The sequence below is a fragment of the Castor canadensis genome, chromosome 12 (assembly GCF_047511655.1).
Source record: "Castor canadensis chromosome 12, mCasCan1.hap1v2, whole genome shotgun sequence".
Taxonomy (NCBI): Eukaryota; Metazoa; Chordata; class Mammalia; order Rodentia; family Castoridae; genus Castor; species Castor canadensis.
In genome coordinates, this window is record NC_133397.1 from 20,692,913 (window position 1) to 20,715,026 (window position 22,114).

Consider the following 22,114-nt stretch of genomic DNA (forward strand, 5'->3'; position numbering starts at 1 on the left):
GCGGTATAGTATGGGGGCTTGAACTCAGGGCCTCAAGCTTTCTAGGCAGGTGCTCTACCACTTGAGTCACTCCACCAGCCCTTCTTTGTGATGGGTTTTTTTGAGATAGGGTCTCGAAGACTAATTGCCCAGGCTGGCTTTGAACAATCCCCCATGATATCTGCCTCCTGAGGAGCTAGGATAACAGGTGTGAGACACTGGCGCCCAGCCTCAAAATGGTGCTCTTCATTATAACATCCAGACCATCCAAGAATATAAATACAAAACAGTAATAAATGTGGAATGAGAATTTTTTTCATTTAAATTGAATGGGGGGACAGTACTAGAGTTTGAACTCAAGGCTTCATGTTTGCTAGGCGGGCACTCTTACCACTTAAGCCATGCCTCCAGCCCATTTTGCTCTGGTTATTTTGGACATGGGGCTAGAGAACTATTTGCTCAGGCTGGCCTCAAACTGCAATCCTCCTGATCTCAGCCTCCCAAGTAGCTAGAATTACAGGCACGAGCTGCCAATGACCAGTTAAACTGATTTTTTTTTTTAGCTGACACACAAAAATTACACATATTACATATTGATGGGGGTAATGTGACTGTTTTGATTGGAATGAGGATATTTTAAAGCAAACTTCCAGTTCTAATAGGAAGAAAAATTATCAGGAAAAGAATAAAGTGGAAATATTCTAACATGGAACTAGATACACTAAAACCAATAGTATATCCAGAAAGTATCACTGAACAGCAATAACTAGTCAAAGCAAAGTATCACTTCCCCCAAACACTTAACACCACAGACCTACAAATTCTATTATGAATCTGAATTCTTCAATTTTGGGAGATCCTCGTCTTTAAAAAAAAAAAAAAAAAGTCTGGTAAAACTTACGGTTACTCTCCCAGGGAGGGAAAAAACATACAAATGCACAAAAATCTGTTATATAATTCCAAGGCACCAATGGCTACTCTGATGGCAGGAGTGTGGGGGCAGAGGGAGGTGGGAGTATGGGCATGGACAGGAATGCACGCTGATGGCTCATGTCTGTAATCCTAGCTACTCAGGAGGCAGAGATCAGGAGGATTGCGGTTTGAAGCCAGAGGGGGAAATAGTTCCGTGAGACCCTATCTTGAAAAACCCTTTCACAAAAAAAGGGCTGGTGGAGTGGCTCAAAGTAGGCCCTGAGTTCAAACTCTAGTACCACAGGGGAAAAAAATATACTGGAGTGGAAAAGATCCTTTCAATTATGTAATCCATCAAATTCTCAAACCATTCAAAGGACAGGGGATCCAACAATTCAACCTACCCACTACTCCAGTTTTCCAATACAAAAACAACTCCATAATGAATTAAAGTAATAGAATAATCACATGAGAGCAAAATGGTCAATGAAGAATTTAAATGTATGATTAATTCCACCTTAGTATTAATCCAAGATACCAGAGTTTAAAAGACATTCAACTCAAGACAATGCCACTGGTGCAGTGAAAACAGTATCTACCTAAATGTGGGCATGCATAGTAGGAATTTTCCAATGCTGCCAAAGCATTATACAGCTGACAGATTTTTTAATAGGATATATTCATTGTACAGGGGGGTTCATTGTGACAATGTACATTGGTTAGATCACCTCCACCATCTCCCCCACCCTACTGCCCCTCCACTTAAAGCAATTGCAAGAGGTTTCATTGTTCTATTTCATATAGTTATATGAAGTCCATCAACCATATTCCTTCACTTTCATCTCCTCCATTCACCCTCCCCCTCCTACTAGTACCTTACCACATACTGTACCTGTTTTACAGTCCTGTCTTTATTAATTCCAAAGTCAATTTCAAAGGGGTTTCTTGACATATCCCTGCTGTAAGTGTACTTCCCTTTGCAGGTGACAAATTTTTTAAAAAAGAAAACCAAATTAGAGACTTCAGAAAGATCTAGCTAATTTTAGTTCATGAACACTAAATTTCAATAATCCTTGATAACTTAGATTACATACATATCAAAGATAATAGGAATGGAAGTAAATGGCCCCAGTTCACCATCCATCAGGAAAAGCTTTATGACCCAGTATGTATCTTGGTCCATACTGGAGAACTAGTAATTTTCAATAAGTTTTCTGCTGTGATTCTAGGCAGTGGCTCACCAACAGTATAAAATGCAATCTCCTAAGTAGAACCGTCACATATTGCTTAGAATAGAAACTGTCTCAACTGCTTTGGAAAACAATTTAGAAGTTCCTCAAAACATTAAAGTGTAGGTTATCATATAAATCAGCAATTCAGCCTTTAAGAATGAACCCAAGAGAAATGAAAACAAGCGTGTCCACACACCAACCTGTACACAAATGCTAACAGCGCCATAATCACAACACCCAAAAAAAGAAACAACCTAAATATCTATTCCAAACAATGAAAGGATAAATAAAATGTAGTGTATACTTACAATAGAATACTATTTGGCCATTAAAAGAATTAAGTACTGACACATTTACAACATGGATGAATCTTGAAAACACGATGGTAAATCAAAGAAGTCACAAAAGACCACATATCTATTGCATAATTCCATTTACGTGAAATGTCTAGGATAGGCAAATCCATGAAGTCAGAAAGCAGATTAGTGTCTGCCTAGAGCTACAGGTGTTAGGGGGAAAGGGAGAGTTGAGTGCTAAAGGGCACACCAAGTTCTTTTTAGGATGATGAAAATGTTCTAAAATTAGATAATTGTAGTGGCTGCAGAACTTTGTGAACATGTATGCTAAAAATGTTCAAAAGGTGAATTTTATGAAATTATATCTCAATAAAGCTGTTATTCTAAATCTAATATCCTACACATTCCATACAATTGTTTCAAGTGTCTGTTCTCTGCCTGCCTTTCCAGAGTTGAAATGCTTCCCCTCCACCTCCACTCCATCTTATTTTTTTGCCCCTCTCCTCTATACCTGTGGAACTACCTACGTTATTTGTGACATTTCCACTTATGAAAGCTTCCTTTGCTACATTCTATGCAAAGGAAACTTCATTAAACTACATACCACCCAACATTGTAAATTTTGTTTCATGCCTGCACACCTCTAGTAGACTGTGAGCTCCTATCAATGTCTTCGTTTGCATAAACCTAGTGCCCGACAGTCACATGGTAAACACTAAGATATTCTTTAAGCACAAACTCCTGACTATGACAGATTAGCATACTTTCAATCACAGGAGGTCAAGCAGGCTGACACACTTTAAAAACAGATCATCCTACTTGAGTTTGAATCCCAGGGCATTACTCCTCAGGTTTGTGGACTTACCCATGAATAAATGAGTTCAAATGCTAAATTATTTTAAGACTTACATATCATGTCTGTAACACATGTGGCTCATAGAAGGTACAAATGATGGCTATAATAACAATTAACATTATTTTCAACTACAGTCATTCATCAACTTTATTTCACTAAAACAAATTACAGTTGTACTAATTATTTAAGCCAATATTTGAGAAAAACATTTATTAATAATTGGCTCTCAAAGCATGTTGAGACCTAAAAATTTCAAAGAAAGTAATTCTTCTATACAAGCTTAGTTCTTAATTCTCATTCTGCAACTTAGCCTCTTCAGTTTAAGATGTTTAAACACAAATTATAAGATTGACTTTTATAAACATTAAGTTTACATCACAAAAGATCAACAAATAAGCCAAGAAGGCATAAAAGAACAGAAATGATAAATTCAAACTGAAGCACCTAGCACTCAAATTATATTCAAGCTTTAAACTAAACCAATTTCAGAAGAATCAGTCAATAACTCTGAACAAGACAATTCCCCCACACAGAGGAAAAACACACCTAAGAATAGCATTGACTCAGACTTCATCACTGTAAGGAGAGCTGGAGAAAGCCAGCTATTTAGCCTCCTCTCACCTGTCTCAGATCAAGAGTAAACATTAAAGCAAACTATTTACTTAACAAATAAAAAGTATATGGGGAAAAGAATTACGATAAATGCTTTACTTTCAAGTAAAATATGGCTCCTTGGAAACAATATTTTCAGGTTTGAAGCTCTATAAGAAAACACAACAGAAAGAATAAACAGATTTATCCACATAAATATTTTAAATTTCTGTAAAAACTTAATTAAAAGGTAAACAAACTGGAGAAAATTATAACCAACACATATGATAGTTAACACTTTAATATACAGAGAGCTACTAAAGTAGACAACAAAAACACTAAGACCTTAAATAATTTACCAAAGAAGAAAACGGACTAATAAATGTTAGTATCACTAATAATTAAGAAAGTAAGTTTTGCATTGCTTCTACTTATAAACATACCATTTAAACAAACAAAAAAGAAAACCAACCTGACTAATACAAAGGCTAGCAAACAGGAGAAGAATGAGGTGTTGGTACACACAACCCACAAGAGTATAAATGATATTACTTTTCAGAAGGCAACTTGAAAACATAAATTAAGAATCCTACCAACATTCATATCCTATAAGTCAATAATTTTACTTCTAGGAGCCTGTCGTAGGAAATTGCATTACCAACTATGAGAAATGCCTTATTTACAAAGTTATTCACAGCAGCCTTAGCAATCACAGGGAAAAAAGTGGAAATAATATAGACATGAAAACCAGAGTTTTGGACCCCAGACCCAAATTCTTGAATTCCATATGTCAAGTCTGGCCCCTAGCCCCTATATGCCAAATAAAGAGACATGGTAAAGGGTAGAGAAAGGAGATTATCACATGGCTGGGGACACGGCATGAGAAGAGGCAAAGCAAGTACTTTACCGATCTTTAGTCGTCTTTGAGGCAGAGACATGAGCTTGAGCCTTAGCTATAAACAAAGAATTAGGGTGAGGGAAAAAGGTATGCATAAACAGTCCAGGTCACAGGTGTTCCAGGGGGTCATTATCTCAGTCCTTATTTTGGGAAAGGTTCCAGAGAAGTTTTTATTGCTGTCCTTATCAGGCAGGATACACAAGTCATTGTTACCTGGCAAGTGGTCTGTCTTGTGGATCTCTGCTGTTTCTTAGAGGTACTTTCAGTCCTTTATCATAAAGATGTTATTGACAAGTTCTGTCTTTTCTGGAACTCAAGATGATTGCAAAGTAAGTGCAAAGTGAATGGCTTAGAGCAAAGACAAACACAAAATAGAGGCCGAATGCTAAGGTTTTGTCCTGTCTTTAGTTTACTCCTGAGCCCAAGTAAGAAGTCAGTGCTTTTTGGCAAAAGCAGTATAAAGATGTTGGAACAGAATATCTAACAATGGTGGAATATACTGAACCAAGCATTATGCTGCCACCTAAAATCAAATTCACATATGTAAATTAGACTCAACAAAGCTGTTTAAAAATAATTAGTTCAATTGGACCACACAACATTGAAACTGCAAGTGCTCTTATGACTTAAAATGTTTAAGTGTGTACTTTATCATTATGAAAATAATAATAGCACCCAACAATCACTGGATACTTATTAAGTGCCAAGCCCTACACTACAGGTCTTTACTTGCTATCGTGGTTATCTTGTTAACAAACACTGATATCACCACTATAAGGGCAATCCTAGTAGGGTCTCAAGTCTACAGTCATTCGCCAACTGTGATGCTGGCCAAAGATAAACCACACTTTAAAGGAAAACTCACTAAACATTTTCACAGGCCCCTTGGGAACGTTAAAAACAAATTCTGAAACTGAATTTTAATTATTAAAAAAAAAAAAAGATATGAAGCCGGGCACCAGTGGCTCACACCTATAATCCTAGCTACTTGGGAGGCTGAGTTTCAGAAAATCAAGGTTCAAGGCCAGCCAGGCAAATAGTTCAAGATACCCCCATCTCCAAAATAATCAGCAAAATGGACTGGAGGTGTGGCTCAAGACGTAAAGCTCCTGCTTTGCAAGACCAAAGCCCTGAGTTCGAACCTCAGTTCCAGCAAAAAGAGAAGAGAGAGAGAGAGCAATGAAAGATACAGAGACCCTGGCCCACTCCCTCACTCTAAACAATCCAGAGCGGCAGCCCTCAATAAACCTAACCAAAAGACAATCCTGATTATTATTGTTGCATTTATTATGAAATAGTTACATTAAACATATGTTTAATATTCAGAATAACCTCATGGATAAATATTACCACAGAAAATCTCAGCAGAGATGGTGGACTTGGAATGACTTTATTCTCCTTATTTTTTCTAGTTTACTAATTGATATGTACTACTTTCATAAAGAAAAAGTTTTAAGCTACATAATGAGAAAGTTAAATTTAAAAGGGAAAAGGAATGGAAAAATATTTACATTAAATGAAAAAATAAATTATATTGTCAATATCCCGCAGGGCTCTCTTATTCTCATTCAAGACCAGAAATCAGTGTATCTCAAAATCAAGCTAGTAAATTAAGAGAAGAATGTCTCTTATCAAAGCTGAAGAATAGAATCAGAAGTATGATCAAGGCTGGAGAGATCGAGCTAAAGTATAATCAAATGTGTTTACAGTCTGGGAAAAGTATGAATGGAATCTGACAAAGCTCAGGGCATGTTCTCTGGGACTTCTAGCAAAAGCTTCCAGTAGACCTGCCCACCAATTCACCAAATTTCCCTGAACTTTTCAGAATCTTATCAAGATGTCAGGACTCTCCAACTTCTCTCATTACATTAGTAAAAGAAGGAAATCAGAAAAAAAAATTTAAGCCTGTTTTATAGGTGTGGATATACAGAATCTAGAAGAAAGAATCAAACATTCTGAACAATATAAAAATATATATACTGTGTTTAGACCGGTGTGATGGTGCACACCTGTAATCCTAGCTACCCAGAAAGCTGAGGTGGGATATCACTTGAGCTCAGGAGTTTGAAGTCAATGTGGGCAACACAGAAAGAAAGATCCCCATCTCAACAAAACAAAAACACACACATACACACACACACACACACTGAAGTCAAAGAGGGATTTATTCCTCAGGCTTTCCCAGAAGCAAAGTTAATAATTCTCAAAATCTTTCTAAACAACTCACTGTTCCTTGAATGGGAAATTACCACTTCTGTCTCTGGGCCCCTCCTTCTCCCAGCACCCCCACTGACCTTCAAAGACCAGTTCCAATGTTTACTTTCTCAATCTAAGTTTCTCTATTTCATATACTGGGAAGGTTGATTTGATTCTTAACATCGCCAGCATCAACCATGAGCATCTTTAATTCAAATCACCAATTATTTACTGAGTCATCAGATGTACAAGAGAAGGGAATGCAAAGGGAGAGTAAGACCAAAAGCTGGAATTCAATATAAGTACTATAGGTACAACAAAAGGACAGACGAGGGGCACCTCACCTTGCATTAAGGACTAGAAGGTTATTAGACAGCAATCCTAGAGTAAATGACTCCTACACTGAATAATAAATGGCTAACCAATAGGTGTCAAGCTACGGAAAAGTTTTAGGAACTAAGAACAGGAATGGGAAGAGGCACTGAGAAAAAAACTTAAGAATTTACAAGACAATGTCAAAGGACTTCGTAGATAGGGTTAATCACAGCACTACCTCATCGGGAAAGTTGTAAAAACTAAATGAGGTAGTAAATGTAAAACACTAAGAATACATTTTATGCAGGAAGTACTGTAACTGTTAGCTACTATTATTATCATTTTAAGTCCATAAACAAAACTAAGAGACAAACTTGGGAAACAATTTACACCTATATGGAAAGGTACTGTTCTTCATATATAAAGAATTCTTAAAGAGATGAACATGCCAATGAAATAAGAAGCAGAGAACAACATTTTTCAAGAACATGAAAAAAAATATAGAGAGAAAGAAAAACTAAAACAAACTAGTCATTATTAAATTAGCAGATTTGTTTGGTTTTCTGGGCAGTACTGGGGTTTTAACCCAGGGCCTTGCACAAGCACTCTATCACTTGAGCCTTGCTCCCAGCCTTTTTGCTTTAATTTGTTTTTCAGATAGGAGCTCCAGCTTTTGCCCTAAATCACCTGAAAACGATCCTCCTACCTCTTCCTGATCCTCCTATCTTTTCCTTCTTCTCCAGAGTAGTTGGGAGTATAGGTGCGTGCTATCACATCTAGCCTCTAAATTAGCAGATTTTTTTTAAGACAGTGTTTCCAAAGATATGGGGAAACAGGATTGGTTTCACTTACACTTTGATACTGATTAATTTTTCTGAATAATGGTAATTTTTATCAAGACCTTAAAGAAGGATCCATAATTTTTAGTCCAATGTCTATTAGTAGGAATTTATTCTAACGAAATACTCATAGATGTGAACAACAAATAGTTACAGCAGTTTTGAACAAAAAAATTATAAACTACCTTAATGTTAGAGAAGTAATAAAAGATAATGATTATAAGTACAAGGGTGGTGATTAAAGGAAGTTTCATAATTCCATTATCTGCAAAGAAAAAGTTCTGGAAGGAGATCTACCAAAATATTAACAATGATTATCTCTGAGTAATATGAATGACTACTAGTGATTTCTTCCTTAAATTTCCTTATAGATTTCCAATTTTCTGCATAGACTATCTATTGTTCATCACAACACAAAATACTGTACATAAAAAGTTAATAGGATTTTGAAACAAAAAATACAGCACTTCTAGGAAAAATCAAATTGATGTATCTATTTTAAACCATTTGACAAATCTCTGCTCTATGCTCACATTGTGCATTTTCTTTCTGGTGACTAGAAAAAAGAAATATTCAGAGTTCTGCTGGGTGTAAACCAAATAATAGTAATAAAATAATGCACATTTATCTTAAATATAGTATCCTAAAATGTTATTAAATTTCTTAATTTACATTAAGGCTACCATTTTACTCATAAAAGTGCACTGTGAAGCTTCTTCAGTCTTGAGTTCCTTGGTAATTCGGAAGGCTGGCATAGTTACATGGCCCTTAGCAAATTCTAACTTTCTAGACATGTTATCATCTCTCCTCTCCTTTCTTGAATTTAAGGGCCTTGGGGGGGGGGGCTGGTATTCTGTTCACTGGCTACATATAAGATCAATGTTTGGACCATTCCTGCAAGTAAACATTCGATACTTGTTAAATGACAGGATGGATTCCATATCAGGAATTATGAGTACCAACTTCTGTTGGTTTCAACTTTTTAAAAAGAAAGATAGTGATTGTGAATAAAGGGAAAATAGTTGATGAAAAAGCTGTGGAATGGCTTTCTTTTTCCTGCTCAGTGATGCCCCTAGAAAAATAAAGATGAGGAAAAGTCAAACTACTGAGGTGAACAAAACAGAAAATGGATTTCAGAGTGAGCTACAGCATGTGGTCTTTCAGGATGGGATTACCATCATCTTTTATATGTACTAGAGAGTAGTATCAGAAAAGATTTGGGGTTACCCATATCTAATCCAAATGGCTATTTCCATCCCAACCATCCAAGATCCTCAGCTCTGTAGAACCCAGTGGAACCCTCAAGGTAGGAACCAGAATGCTGGAAGAAGGAGGGAACAACTCCAAGAAGAATCACTGGAGTGAAGACCAGACAGAGGGGCTGAAGGGAAATCAGGGAAAGCCTTCCAATACAAGTCTCTACAGCAAAATAAAAACAAGTTAGAAGTATTTCACTAGAGCTTTAGCAGAGGAAAACTTAAAATGCTTCTAGTGACAAGCAGGTTTCTCTTCTACAATGTGGGTTTTCAGGACTTAATGAAAATGCTTTGGAGGAAGAAAGCTATATTTGCATTCCCAGTCCATACACATCATTCTCAGCAAATTTCGTTAATCTCTAGAGCGCTCACTTATAATCCCTAAGAATTAATGCCACTAAATATTACATAAATTGTAAGTTTTATTAACTTGACCTGTCCAATTCCTATGTTTAAGCTGTCAATGGACAAGTACCACAAAGGCATGTTAGATGGAAGACTGAGGAAGGAGGGGTGGTAAAGTGGTGAGTAGTGTCTAAACATGCCAGTGTGCTTTAACAAAAACAAAATGGCAAAGCCAGGTTACTACAGTCCTCCTAATAACTAGTGAAAAGGCCTGTTGGCTCCTATTTGGAGCTCTGCAATTTGACACTATTCTTCCCAATCAACCTCTAGCTTAAGTCTTCCTCACAAAGAAAAGTACTATAATTTAAGCACCTGAATTCAAAGACTTTGAAGCAATCACCAAAAGCAGTAGGAATAAAAGGGACTAAATGAGCCGATTCTTATTGAGGATGAGAATGTGGGCCAGTTCTTCTACTCTATTTTCCAGCCTTCTTATATGAATTAGTTTAATATTAGATTAAAAATTACAGACAAAAAAAAAAAAGCTGACTTCTTTTCCAGACCAAATAAATAAATAAATGAGATTAAGCTAAATTAGTCTGAAATTTCTCACTGAAGCAACTTGGAATGATGTAACATTTATGGACACTTATACAAGCAACACTATCCTAAGCACTTTATACTACATACTGCACTATATGAAGAGTACTATTACCATCCCCATTTTACAGATGAAGAAACAGAAACTTAGAGAACTAAAGAAACTTACCCAAGGTCATACAGCTATTTGGTGATGAAGCTAGAGGCAGGAGGTCTAACCTAAATGCCTATAGTCTTATAAAAATACATGGAATTTTTATTAAGTCACGAAGACTTTTTCTAAAATGAATATTCATTCACCAAGAAACAGATCTACAAAATAAAACAGCTGGTTAAATAAAACAAGTTAAATGTCTACCATCTGGTAGAAGACCCCTAAATGTCTACCATAATCACTGCTGAATAGCTCCACAGTAAGTAAATTATTCAGTGTCCTGAGTAGCTGTGAAATTGTTTAATTGAGTCTCTCAAAATAATACTATGCATTCTGTAAATCAAATATGCTGCCCTCTGAGAGTCATGAAGATAAATTATTTCTTGATCTGTTCACTGCCCTATTTCTGCTCAGTTTCCTCCCTTCCTCCCCCACTTCCTCTCTGCTTTCACATCCTTTAAGGCCAGTTTAGTTCCTCTTTCTCAAGAATACTTATATGCACACTTTACACAAGAAAACTCAAACTTAGTACTCCACAGCTGTGGGATGGCACAGATGCAAAAAATGAACCAGGTGCACATGCAGTGTTTCTTCTGATGCATGTTCAGCTTTAGATCTATGAGACCACACAATTCTAAACATTCTTATTTTTCTACCTCACACTAGAATGTGCCTTTAACAATTAGCACACACAAAATGTTTTTCCCTTTTCAGCCTTTCTTCAAAGTCAATTCCCACAAATAAAGGATTTTAAAATATATATACATGAACTATTAGACGATAACAAATTTAGCACATTTTAGTAATGTCATTAGTTCATTGTGAATCATTTCTACAACATAATATACATGTTTTACAAACACAGTATATAAAAATGTTTTGTACAGTGTGTTGGCACACATCTATAAATCCCAGCACTTCAGAGGTGTAAGCACGAGGATCACAAGTTCGAAGCTAGTCCAGGTTATACAGCAAGACCACATCTCAAAAAACCAATGGCTAGGGAGGCAGGTCAGTGGGAGGACTCTCCTCTCTCCTCCAGGGGAGGCCAGCAGCCCTTCCTGGAGCTGCAATAACCCACCTGGCTCCTCCTCACTGGCATGCACAGGCCCTGGGTTCGATCCCTAGTACCAGGAGAAAAAAATACTACTTATCAACATACTAGTATGTACTTTCATTCACTCAAAAATAATTATTGAGTGCTTATATAATCTTTTTTTTTTTCCTGAACCAAGATGCATGTACAAGATAAGGGCACAGGTGCTGAAGTTAAAATGGTCTTGGTTCGAAACTTAGGTCTAGTACTTATTATCTCCAAGATAACATTTCACTGATCTGTTTGACAGGTGAACAATAATTACTCCTGGGGTCTTTGTGAGCCTTAAATAATTACATAAAACACTTAGTGTAGGGCCTAATATTAGTAAGGGCTCTACAACCATGACAGATACACTCAAATACTTAAGAAAGTTGAGTTTTCTTACTAAGAAGATAAAAATTTGTAAACCCATAAAATTAAAACTAAAAATCCTGTGCTTGGGGGTGCAGCTCCATGCTAAAATGTGTGCTTAGCATGTGCAAAGCCCTTGCTTCAATGCCCAACACACACACTCACACACACACACAGAAAAGGACGGAGGTGTGGCTCAAGAGCAGAGCACCTGCCTAGTAAGTGAGGCCCTAAGTTCAAACCCCAGTACCATTTAAAAAAAAAAAAAAAAAAAAAAAAACCCTAAGGTTATATAAGAAAATTTCCACTTTAAAAAAGAGAGACTAACTATAAGATAAAATTACTAAAAGGCATAAGTAGAAAAAAGAAAAAAGATGAGTAAAGAAAATCTTGAAAGCTGCTGAGTTTCGATGATAGGTGTATACTATTTTTGTGGAAATGCAATTAAAAAAAATTAATCAAATCCCCAGAATGTGCCTAGCATATTTCCTCACATCCAGGAAAAATCAAGAGCCTTGAAACGAGTTAAACTAACAACTGTATCTCCCTGTTCAATAATTTAATACAGGCCAAGATTTTGCGAAACGGTCTAACTTTCATTATAAAAGCGAACAGAGAGAATACGTATGGCTGCATTAGGGTTAAAAAAAAAAATGCAAGCTTTTGCAGCAGGCACGGTGGTACATGTCTGTAATGTCAGCATCCTATAATCCCAAAACCCTGTAATCCCAACATCTGGAAGGCTGAGCCAAGAAGACTGTGAGTTCCAGGCCAGCAGGGGCTACACACCTAGACACTGTCTCTAAACAATAAATAAATAAAGCTAGGATGCTTTTTTGTTAGATCCAAACAGCAGCAATGCACATGTCCCGCCGCCCCCTGCCCCAATTCTTCAAAAACAAGAAATACATCCATTTTATTCACTTTTAAAATGACAAGGCAATCAGAGACACAGCCCCAAAATCTCAAAGTGAGTACACTGGAGTTGCTCCCTTCAAATTTTGCAGGACTCCATCGTCAATTCATATCAAAGTTTTCTGTGTTATTTCTCGGTTGCTTTTAGGTTTTATAAATGATTAGCAATACAGCAAACTCTCAGAGGGAAGAGAGGCAACTGATTTCTTTGAGAGGCTGAAGAAGCTTAACCTACAGTCTACGCTGCCTAAATTAAGCTGACTAACACCACGAAATTTCAAGTCGCCCCTTGTCTACCTCTGAGCACGCAAGTAAACTCTAGTAAAGCAGACCAGAAGCGTGTCGTAAAGCAGTAATCGTGGTGCTAACCTTAATTGCGATCATGAAGTGGGTGGCGCTATCAAAAATATCCCTAACGCATTAGGAGCACAAGTTTCAAACGAAAAGTACTTGGCCATCCGCAATCATCCAGCGACACAGCACCTGATCAATAAACGATAAATCTTTGCCCGTGCAAACAAGGTCTGCAGCTGCAGCCTCGGCTTGCCGGCTCCCGACGCACCATGCAGGCGTCCGGGTTTTTGTTGTTTTGTCTTTTTTTAATAAGCAATCAAGTTCATTCTGGTTTCAGGATTTTACTTCTCACAGTGTTTTCTATATGCCCTGGGGGTCGACAACGCTGAACCTGACCCAACTTTGGCCGACCGCGAGCAGGGACACCAAGCTGTCCGCCCACTGTCCTCCAGTGACTCCGGCCACCTTCCTGTCGCACCGGGAGGGGGCTCGCCTGACATTCGGCCCCCACCACGACCGGGAAAGAAAACCAATGCGGCCGGACTAAACCGGGGGGACGCGCGGGGCCCCCAAGGCTCTCTTCTGCCGTCACTCCAAAGCCACAGGGGTCCGCGTCGCCCTGTTGCCCCTCCCCCCACCCCCCGCAGCGTCCGCCACTTGCCACCCAAGGCGGCGGAGTCCAGGTCCCCCTCGGCGTCCACCCCGGCCAAGCCGGGGGGGCAGGAACCGGGGCCGCGGGTTTCCGCCCGGCGCGGCCGAGCCCGCCAGGGGCCTAGCACGGAGCCCGGGGACCCGCGCCCGCCTTCCCCGCGCCGCCGCCGCCTCAGCCCGGCCCGCGGAGCCTCTTGGGGTGCCCGCCCGCACCTGCCCTGCGCCCCGCGGCACCCGGACGACGCGGCTTCACCCACCTGGCGGCCCCGCTGCGCCTCCCGCACGTCACGGCGCGACTCGGCGCTTCCTCAGCGCGGGCCCAGCGGGCGCCGGGAGACCCTGCTCTGCGCCGCCGCGGCCGCCGCCGCCGCCGCCACCGGGAGGTCGTCAGGCCGCCGGCTGCGAACCTGTTGCGCAGCCTGTCACGGCCGCTCGGCTGCCGGCGCCGCCTCAGTCCCACAACAACATGGCGGCCGCGGCCTCCGCAGGAAGCCGAGGGTGGGGGGGGGGGGAGGGAGCTGACTGCCCGCCCGTCCGTCAGTCCGGCCGTCCGCCCGGCAGGCCTTCTGTGGGCGCCAACTCTCCACCCTCCGGAACCCGACTCTGCCCCGCTCGTCTCCTCAGCCCCTGGTCCGCAGCGCCCCTTCTCCCGGGAAACCCGAGCCCGGCAGCCCTTCCTGGAGCTGCGACGACCCACCTGGCTCCTCCTCCCGAGGTGACCAGCTGAGGTTGGGGGGACGTTTCCTGCCACCGCAGACCCCAGGGTTTTGGAAGGGGCCGAGCAGTGCCCGGCACGCGCGTCCCTGTGGCACCACACATGGGGCTGTCTCCGGGACCTTCTTACTCACTGGGGGTTTCTTCACTCATCCCGGGGCAAGAGTTCCCGGGAATTGGAGAGTGGAAGGTGGGAAAGAGGTTGCTCCCGCTTGTCCTCGTGGATACTTCTCGGGGACCCCTGAAGGACTTAACCATGCCCCAGAGCCGTCCATTCACCACTCTTCACCCTCCACCATACAAAAAAAGCCAATGAGGACCACCCTGTACCCCTGTTCACACTCAAGAGCAACCTGCTGTCACCCAGCAAGACTATCCCAAACTCTCCTGCTTGCAGGAGGTAAATATTTCTTCCTCCACCTGACAGGTGAAGCTCGAAATCAGAATTTCTCTTTTCCAGATTGAAATTCAGGTCACCACTATGTAATACCCCAGGCTTGCCATGTACACAGCCTTCTTTGATGAAAGGCTCTTTTCATTGAGGTAAGGGAGGAGTTGACGATTCTTAAAGAGCAAAATGGGACCCAAGATTTCTGTTGGCGTTTAGAAGCGTTGGTGGGGAAGGGGGTCTGATGTTCACAGTTCATATCCCTATGACTTCTGTTGGTACAGGAGAAATCCGTGTAGCTCAAATGACCCCGTGTCTTCCTTCTGTTTCTTACCCATTGGAGCAGGTCAAGGTAGCTAGGCTGACTTGGAAGAATGGCTGCAATGCTCAGGCCTATCTCAACTGGCCAACCAGCTCTGGTCAGGAATTTAGCAAACATCAGCAGTGATAAAACAGGCTTTACTCACTCTCACACTCAGTGTTGTTCCTAACTCTTCAATTAGGACCTGATCAAGACCTGACAGGCAGCTCCTGAGATTCAGTAACACAGAGAAGCCTGACTCCTTGATATCCCTGTAGGAGTCCCTCACTTTCTGGGGACCAGTCGGTAAGTTCCCCTCTGCAAGCACACCAGCTAGGGATAGTATTCTTGAGCGCATGGTCTCATTCACACTGCCAACTTCACCAATCAACTGCAGGACTCCCATTCCAAGCACACATTTAATAGTCTAAGCCTCAGACTCCTTCTCAACATAGCACTCCAGAGAGTTGGCCTGTAGGTAAAACCTATTTTTTAATTTCTGATAGGCAGATAGACAATCTCCATTTCCCTCCCATCATTGGTCAATGTCATTTGTGTGTTGAGATCCTGGACCTGGTGAAATTCACCTGGAGTTCTCTGTCTCTGAAGAAGCTACCAAATACTTGCCAGAACAAAAAGTGGAACTTGTAGAAGGGGATGTTTACTTGAAAAAAGACATTTAAAAGTCTTCCTTAAATGAACTAAAAACTAAACCTATGACAGGAATTGGGGTGCTGTATACATGCCTGCAGTGTCCTAAGCACTAAAACAACTATATCCCATGATCTGATCAGAACTTTGAGGCAAGTATATCCATTCTGTCTAACTCTGCCACAACCCTAAATACAAGAACCTCTGACAACCTATCCTTTCTCACACATATATGTAACTCAGGGATGGACTGGGGCAATATTAAGCATTTGGTTATTATATATAAGCAATGAGGAAGAAAAAGAAATAAAGAATTTTCAGATCTCTGCATAGGCCTAGGTAAGTTAGCTCTATTCAATAAGATAAAGAATGGAGGGCCTATATGATGTTTTTTTGCCTATAATCGCAGCTGCGTGGGAGGTAGAGCAAGGAGAATTGCTGTTCTAAGGCTGGTACCAGCAAAAGCACAAGACCCTACCTGAAAAAATAAACTAAAGCAAAAAGGGCTGGCCCTGAGTTCAAAACTCAGTACATCAAAGAAGAAGGAAGAGGAGGGGGAAGAAGAGAAAGAGAGATAAGAAAGGGAAGGGAGGGAGGAAGGAAGAAAGGAAGGAAGGATAGGAGGATAGTACAGACCTTAGAAGTGTCCAAAGAAATGGTCTCCTTACTCTTTTTGCTGCTTTGGGGTCATTATTTTCCACTCACATGCCAACATTCTTCTCTTTTGAGGCTTACAACACCAGCTACACCCTTCTTCTCTCCTTATACCTATCTTTTACCAAATTCCAGGGCACTCAGTGTTTACCAAGGATTTCAGCACCTGGAACAGTCAGTCCTCTCCACCCAGTAACTTTATGATCCTTAGTGTCTTTAGGGAGTCATGATTCATGTTGGTGATACATCCTCCATCTCAGTCATTGACTTCCTCTTCTCATGAGCACAACTTGAAACTGTATCTGCAAATTCCCTCCTTAGTATTTCCCAAATTCCATCACCTCTTGTTCACTCCTGGTACTAGCCAGAGATGAAATATTATAGGAGCCAAATCCTACCTAAGGCAGAGTCATTCTTGTCAAAAGAGTGAAGTATGTACCATTTCTCTTCTTCTCAGGTCTGCCACAATCTAAGGTGGATTCAAAATCCTGTTTCTGGAAATCTAGCATTTACTATGAGAGCACTTAATCTCAGACTGTTTTCCTTCCATGCAATGATGCTCCTCCTCAACCATATATATTATATGTACTATTTTTGATCTTCCCTTTTGTTAGTTTTTAAAGATTCCATCCTCACTCCTACCCAATCTGTCCTTGAAGAAAACTTGCAGTAGTGGGAATAGCCTAGAATAGCTGGAAAGGGCAGTTCCAGATTCTAACCATCCCATAAAATATATGTTATAGAGTAGGAAGCCTATGAGAACTTAGAGCTCATGTTTTATGTAATACTTTTACCAGTAATAGATTTCCCAAGATGATATGACTTTAGTTTTAAACAAATAATTTAAAAAGACATTAAGAGGAAAGTCAGGTGTCATGGGCTCGCACCTATAATTCTAACTTCTTGGGAGGCTGAGATCAGGAAGTTCGCTGTTCAGCCAGGGCAGAACATTTCTGAGACCCAGTCTCAATCAATAGCTGGGCACGGTGTGAATGCCTGTCTTCTCAATCTATTCAAGAGGCTGAGATCTGGAAGATTGTGATTTCAGGCCAACCTAAGCCAAAAAGTTTGTGAAATCCCATCTCAGCTGAAAAAAAGCTGGGTGTGGTGACATATACCTGTCATCCCAACAACAGCAGAAAGCTTAAAATAGGAGGATTGTGGTCCAGGCTGGCCTGGTCAAAAAGTGAAACTCTACCTCCAAAATAACCAGAGCAAAAAGGGCTGATGGAGTGTTTCACATTGTAAAGTGCCTGCATCATAAACACAAAGTCGTGAGTTCAGTCCCCAGTACTGCCAAAAAAAAAAAAATGATATTGGCCACAGAAATAGTGCTAATCTACCCAGATATTTGTTATTTTTGGTGTTCACTCTTTCCCAAGGACCAGAGTTTCCATCTGTTAATATTTCCCTTTGACTAAAAGAATGTCCTTTAGTGTTTAAACTTACAATGCAGGTACATTGACCACAAATTCTTATACTTTTATTGTATCTGACAAAAATTGTTATTTTGCCTTAATATTTGAATGGTATTCCCATTAGATATAGAATTCTGAGTTGACAAGTTTTGCTTCTTTTATTCTTTCAGCATTTAAAAGATGTTTTGCCATCCTCTTCTGTCCTCATGGTTTCTATTGAGAAGTTGACTATTAATCAGATCATTATTCTATGAGATGTAATATATCATTTTTCTCTTGCTACTTTCAAGGTTTGTTCTTTATCTCTGACTTTTAACAATTTGACTATGATGTGCATCAACATGGACCTTTTGTGTTTATTCTGCCTGGTAAATATTAGATCTGCAAATTTCTGTCTTTCATCAAAGTAAGAAAAAATTTCAGTCATTATTTCTTCCAATACTTTTTTCTGCCCTAGTCTCTCGTGGCCCCCAATTGCATGTATAATTCACTATTTGATATCATCTGGGTTCCTATAGTTGTGCTCCAACAGTGTGGCAGTATTCCACCCTGGCTCTACCCTCCCCAGTCCATAGGATATTTTGAGATAGGAGCAGTAAAATGTGGAATATGCTTCTTTTGAAGCTGTCCTTCTTTGACCTTCTATCTTTGGTAGGAGTTAGTCGGACTATACTGTCAATCATTGTGCTTCCTAGTCAGAGTGTCTGTCTATAGAAAAAAACACAACCTCACAACTGTCCATACCACTGCACAGGAGCATAGGTGTGTACCCTCTGCACACACACACCCTCTTATAAATTTTCATATTGATTCTGTCCCTTCTGAGAAATAGGTGAAAAGTGAAGTTTGTCCCTGTTTCAGTTTCTTTTTCTCTTAAAACTCAGATGAAAGAACAGATGTGCTAACAGTGGTCTTTTGTGCATAAAGAACAAAGTCATGCCGGGTGCTGGTGGTTCCTGTAATCCTAGCTACTCAGGAGACAGAGATCAGGATGATTGTGATTCAAAGCTAGCATAAGCAAATAGTTCATGAGACCCTATCTTGAAAAAAACCTATCACAAAAAAAGGGCTGGTGGCATGGTTCATGGTATAGGTACAAAAAAAAAAAAAAGAAGAAGAACCAAAATCAAGACAATCTGGGAAACCACACTGAGACTGCCCTAGAATTTGATCATCAGATTCTGTGCATGATAAAAAGTAGGATAGGGTAGGGGATTCAGGGTCCAGGAAAAGGTCTAAGTCTTCATTTGACATGAATTTGTGAATTCATTATTGCATGTTTATTTCCATTAAGTAAATAGCTATTAAGAACCTCCCATGTTATTAATTCCCAGGAATGGTCAATAAGACAAACTGGGTCCTTGGCTATTTTCTCAGTTTCTTGGACTTCACAAATCCCATTCTAGAGTTAGGGACAGAAGAGAAGCAGAGAAATGGAAATAGGAGTGATGTAAGGGGAATGAGAAGGGAAGAGAAATTCCCAACCCCTAGCAGGGAAGGAAAGTATATTCCCATCTTGAGCCACTTGTGTTGTACATAACTTAAGACTCTGGCTTGAAGCCTGATGGTACCGGAAAGGCAGTGCCAGGCAAGCTTAAGGGGGAAGTTAGCCCAGACTGGGCCCTGAGCCAGCACTGCAGGGTGGAGCCAAAGGCCAGGCTGGGTAAGGTCTGGAGGCCCCAGACAGGATGTGCTCACTCATGACTGAAGCACCAGGGGCTTCCAGTCTGGCAGGTGTAGCTCAGCGAAAGGGAATCCAGACTGTGTTCAAGAGTCAGACATGCTTCCCGTCTGGCATGTATGCCCAGCTGTCTGTTTATCTCATTGTTGCTATCTGCAACAATGAGACAAAACTGGAGTGATACCAGTTCCCTTGTAATATTCTAATAATAATGTAGCATTTTGTACTACACAGAATCGTTTTTTATTTTTATTTTCATGGACCCTTATGCATGCTAAATAGGTGCTGCACCAGTGAGCTATATCTCCAGCCTCTACAGCAATCTTGGATCATATAACCTTGGTTGGTTATGAAGACGGTAGAGGTAAAACCAGACTTCAGCCTTTTGTTTGGGGGGATTTTCCCATACTCAGTTGTGATTTTCTTTTCCTGCTTTACTCAGAGAAACATAAGTCATGCTCTTCCGGGTTCAGATAGAAATGTACAGTCTTTAAAACATACAGTCAATTATCTTGTACTGCTTCGCTCAGTCTGGCTATTTTTTATTTCTGATACTGCCATTTTTTTCTCCCTGAGTTAGACAATGTCTTGAGCCAAAGAGTCCTAAGAAAGATAACTGTCCTAAGAGTCTTAAGTGTCCTAACTGTCCAGTGAGTCCTAAGAAAGATAACGTAGTGGGACATGCCTGTAATTCTAGCACTCCTCGAACTGAGGCAAGAGGATCACAAGTTCAAGGCTAGCCTGACTACATAGTAAGTTCAAGGCCAGCATGGGCTACATAGCAAGACCCTATCTCAAAAAGAAAAGGAAAGGGGGAGATGACTCAAACAATGTATACACATGTGAGTAAATGTAAAAATGATAAAAGAAAAAAAAAGGAAAGAAAGCAGAGAGGAAGGGAAGAGGGGAGTGGAAGGGAAAAAGAAGGGAGAGTAATGGAAGAATTGAAGGAAGGAGAGAGAGACAGAAGAGAGGGAGGGAGAGAGGAAGAAAGGGATGAGAAAGAAAAATAAACTGTATTTACCCCTGCTCCCAGGGAGAGAGAGATGGAGTAGCACTTGCTCAGGTGCCAGGGGTGTGTAGAGCACTATAGCAGGGTAAACCATAGGCAAACGTGAGTCCACATTTTGATTGTTTAAATCATGTGCTTGAAACATGCTCTGTTCTGACTTCTCTCATAAAAGCAAGAGAAGCATCTAAAAATTCAAGTTATGAAATTACAATCCAAAGTAGAATCTGTAACGTCAAGCTAGTTGACATCCTCACCAGCCCTAGGGAGAAATGGCCAGATCAGAAGAGTTTTCTGTCTTGGGGCTTAGGTGACCGTTAGGATTTGGGTACTTGGTGCTATTTGCCATTTCTGGTTTTTTTTCCTTTTGTATTGCCTTTTTTTATTACCTATAGTTTAGAAGTGCTTAATTCAGTAAGAAAACAAAAATAGACTGCTTCCAAATCAATTTAACCTCAGAAGCCATTCCCCAACAGATGAATATTTTTGGCTACTTTCCTAAATGGAAAAACCTTAACGTCACAGCACTCCCATCAGTTGAGCAAAGCCATTCAGTCGTAAGGACTGAGAATGGCTAGTATCCAGTTCTATTGAGTCAATCATTGTCTTCATTGTTTGCTGAGTATGCCTCTACTCCTTATTTATAGCAATTATTATTAACCTCATTTAACAAAATAAGAAATGGAAATTTAGAGAAACTGGATGATTTTTCCACAGTCATCATATATTTAGGAAATGGAAGAGCTAGAATTTGATTCTTGTTTAGTTGCAGTGCTAGGGATTGAACCCAGGGCCTGTATATGCTAAGCAAGCCTTCTACCACTGAGCTACATCCCCAGTCTCTAGAATTTGATTCTTGATTTTTATAACTGTCAAGTACACGCTCTTTCTACTCTACAGTACTTCTACTCACTATATTATAGCTGGTCAATAATTTCTCCTGTCTGTTTTTGATGGGACTAGGATTTGAACACAGAGCTTCACACTTGCAAAGCAGGTGCTCTACTGCTTGAGCCATACCTCCTCCTGTCCGTTTTTGTATTATATGTACATGAGTATGAACTTCCAAAATAATTTATCCTAAGAAAGAGTAATGTAGCTGTGGTGAATTTAATCAAAGTACATTATATGCATATATGTAAAAAATGAAATCTGTATAATTAATTTATGTTTATAAAAACTTTTTAAAAATTATCTTGGAAAAATAGTTACCCAAAATATGAAGATGCAAATGTTAGTTCAAGTTTCACCTTATACTCAGAAATATGGAGGAGGAGGGGAAGGAGGAGAATGGCTTATTTTAGCTCATGGTTTCAGACCATAGTCATTTGGCCCTGTTGCTTTGGACCTGTAGCAGCACAGTACACCATGGCAGGGGTCTGTGTCAGAGGAGATCTATTCACCTTATGATGGCTGGGAAGCTAAGGAGAGAGATGGGAAGAGGTTCCCAATATCCTCTTCAAGGTTAAACACTTAATGACCTAACTTATTCCTCTAGTGCCTACTTCTTACAGGTTCC

The 22,114-nt window shown here is 40.2% G+C and overlaps 1 protein-coding gene across 6 annotated transcripts in view; it reads right to left on the reverse strand.

The window, feature by feature from the left end:
- The window catches only part of Itsn2 (intersectin 2), a 125,207-nt gene extending 110,651 nt beyond the window's left edge, over window positions 1-14,556 (reverse strand). The window contains exon 1 of one of the 6 annotated variants that reach the window (XM_074049278.1): window positions 14,477-14,556. The gene's annotated coding sequence lies outside the window, so the exon portion shown is untranslated. Of the gene's footprint in view, window positions 1-14,036; window positions 14,239-14,476 lie in introns of those variants that run through there. The other 5 variants (XM_074049277.1, XM_074049281.1, XM_074049279.1 and 2 more) reach the window with 5 other exon arrangements.
- Window positions 14,557-22,114: the final 7,558 nt, after the last annotated feature.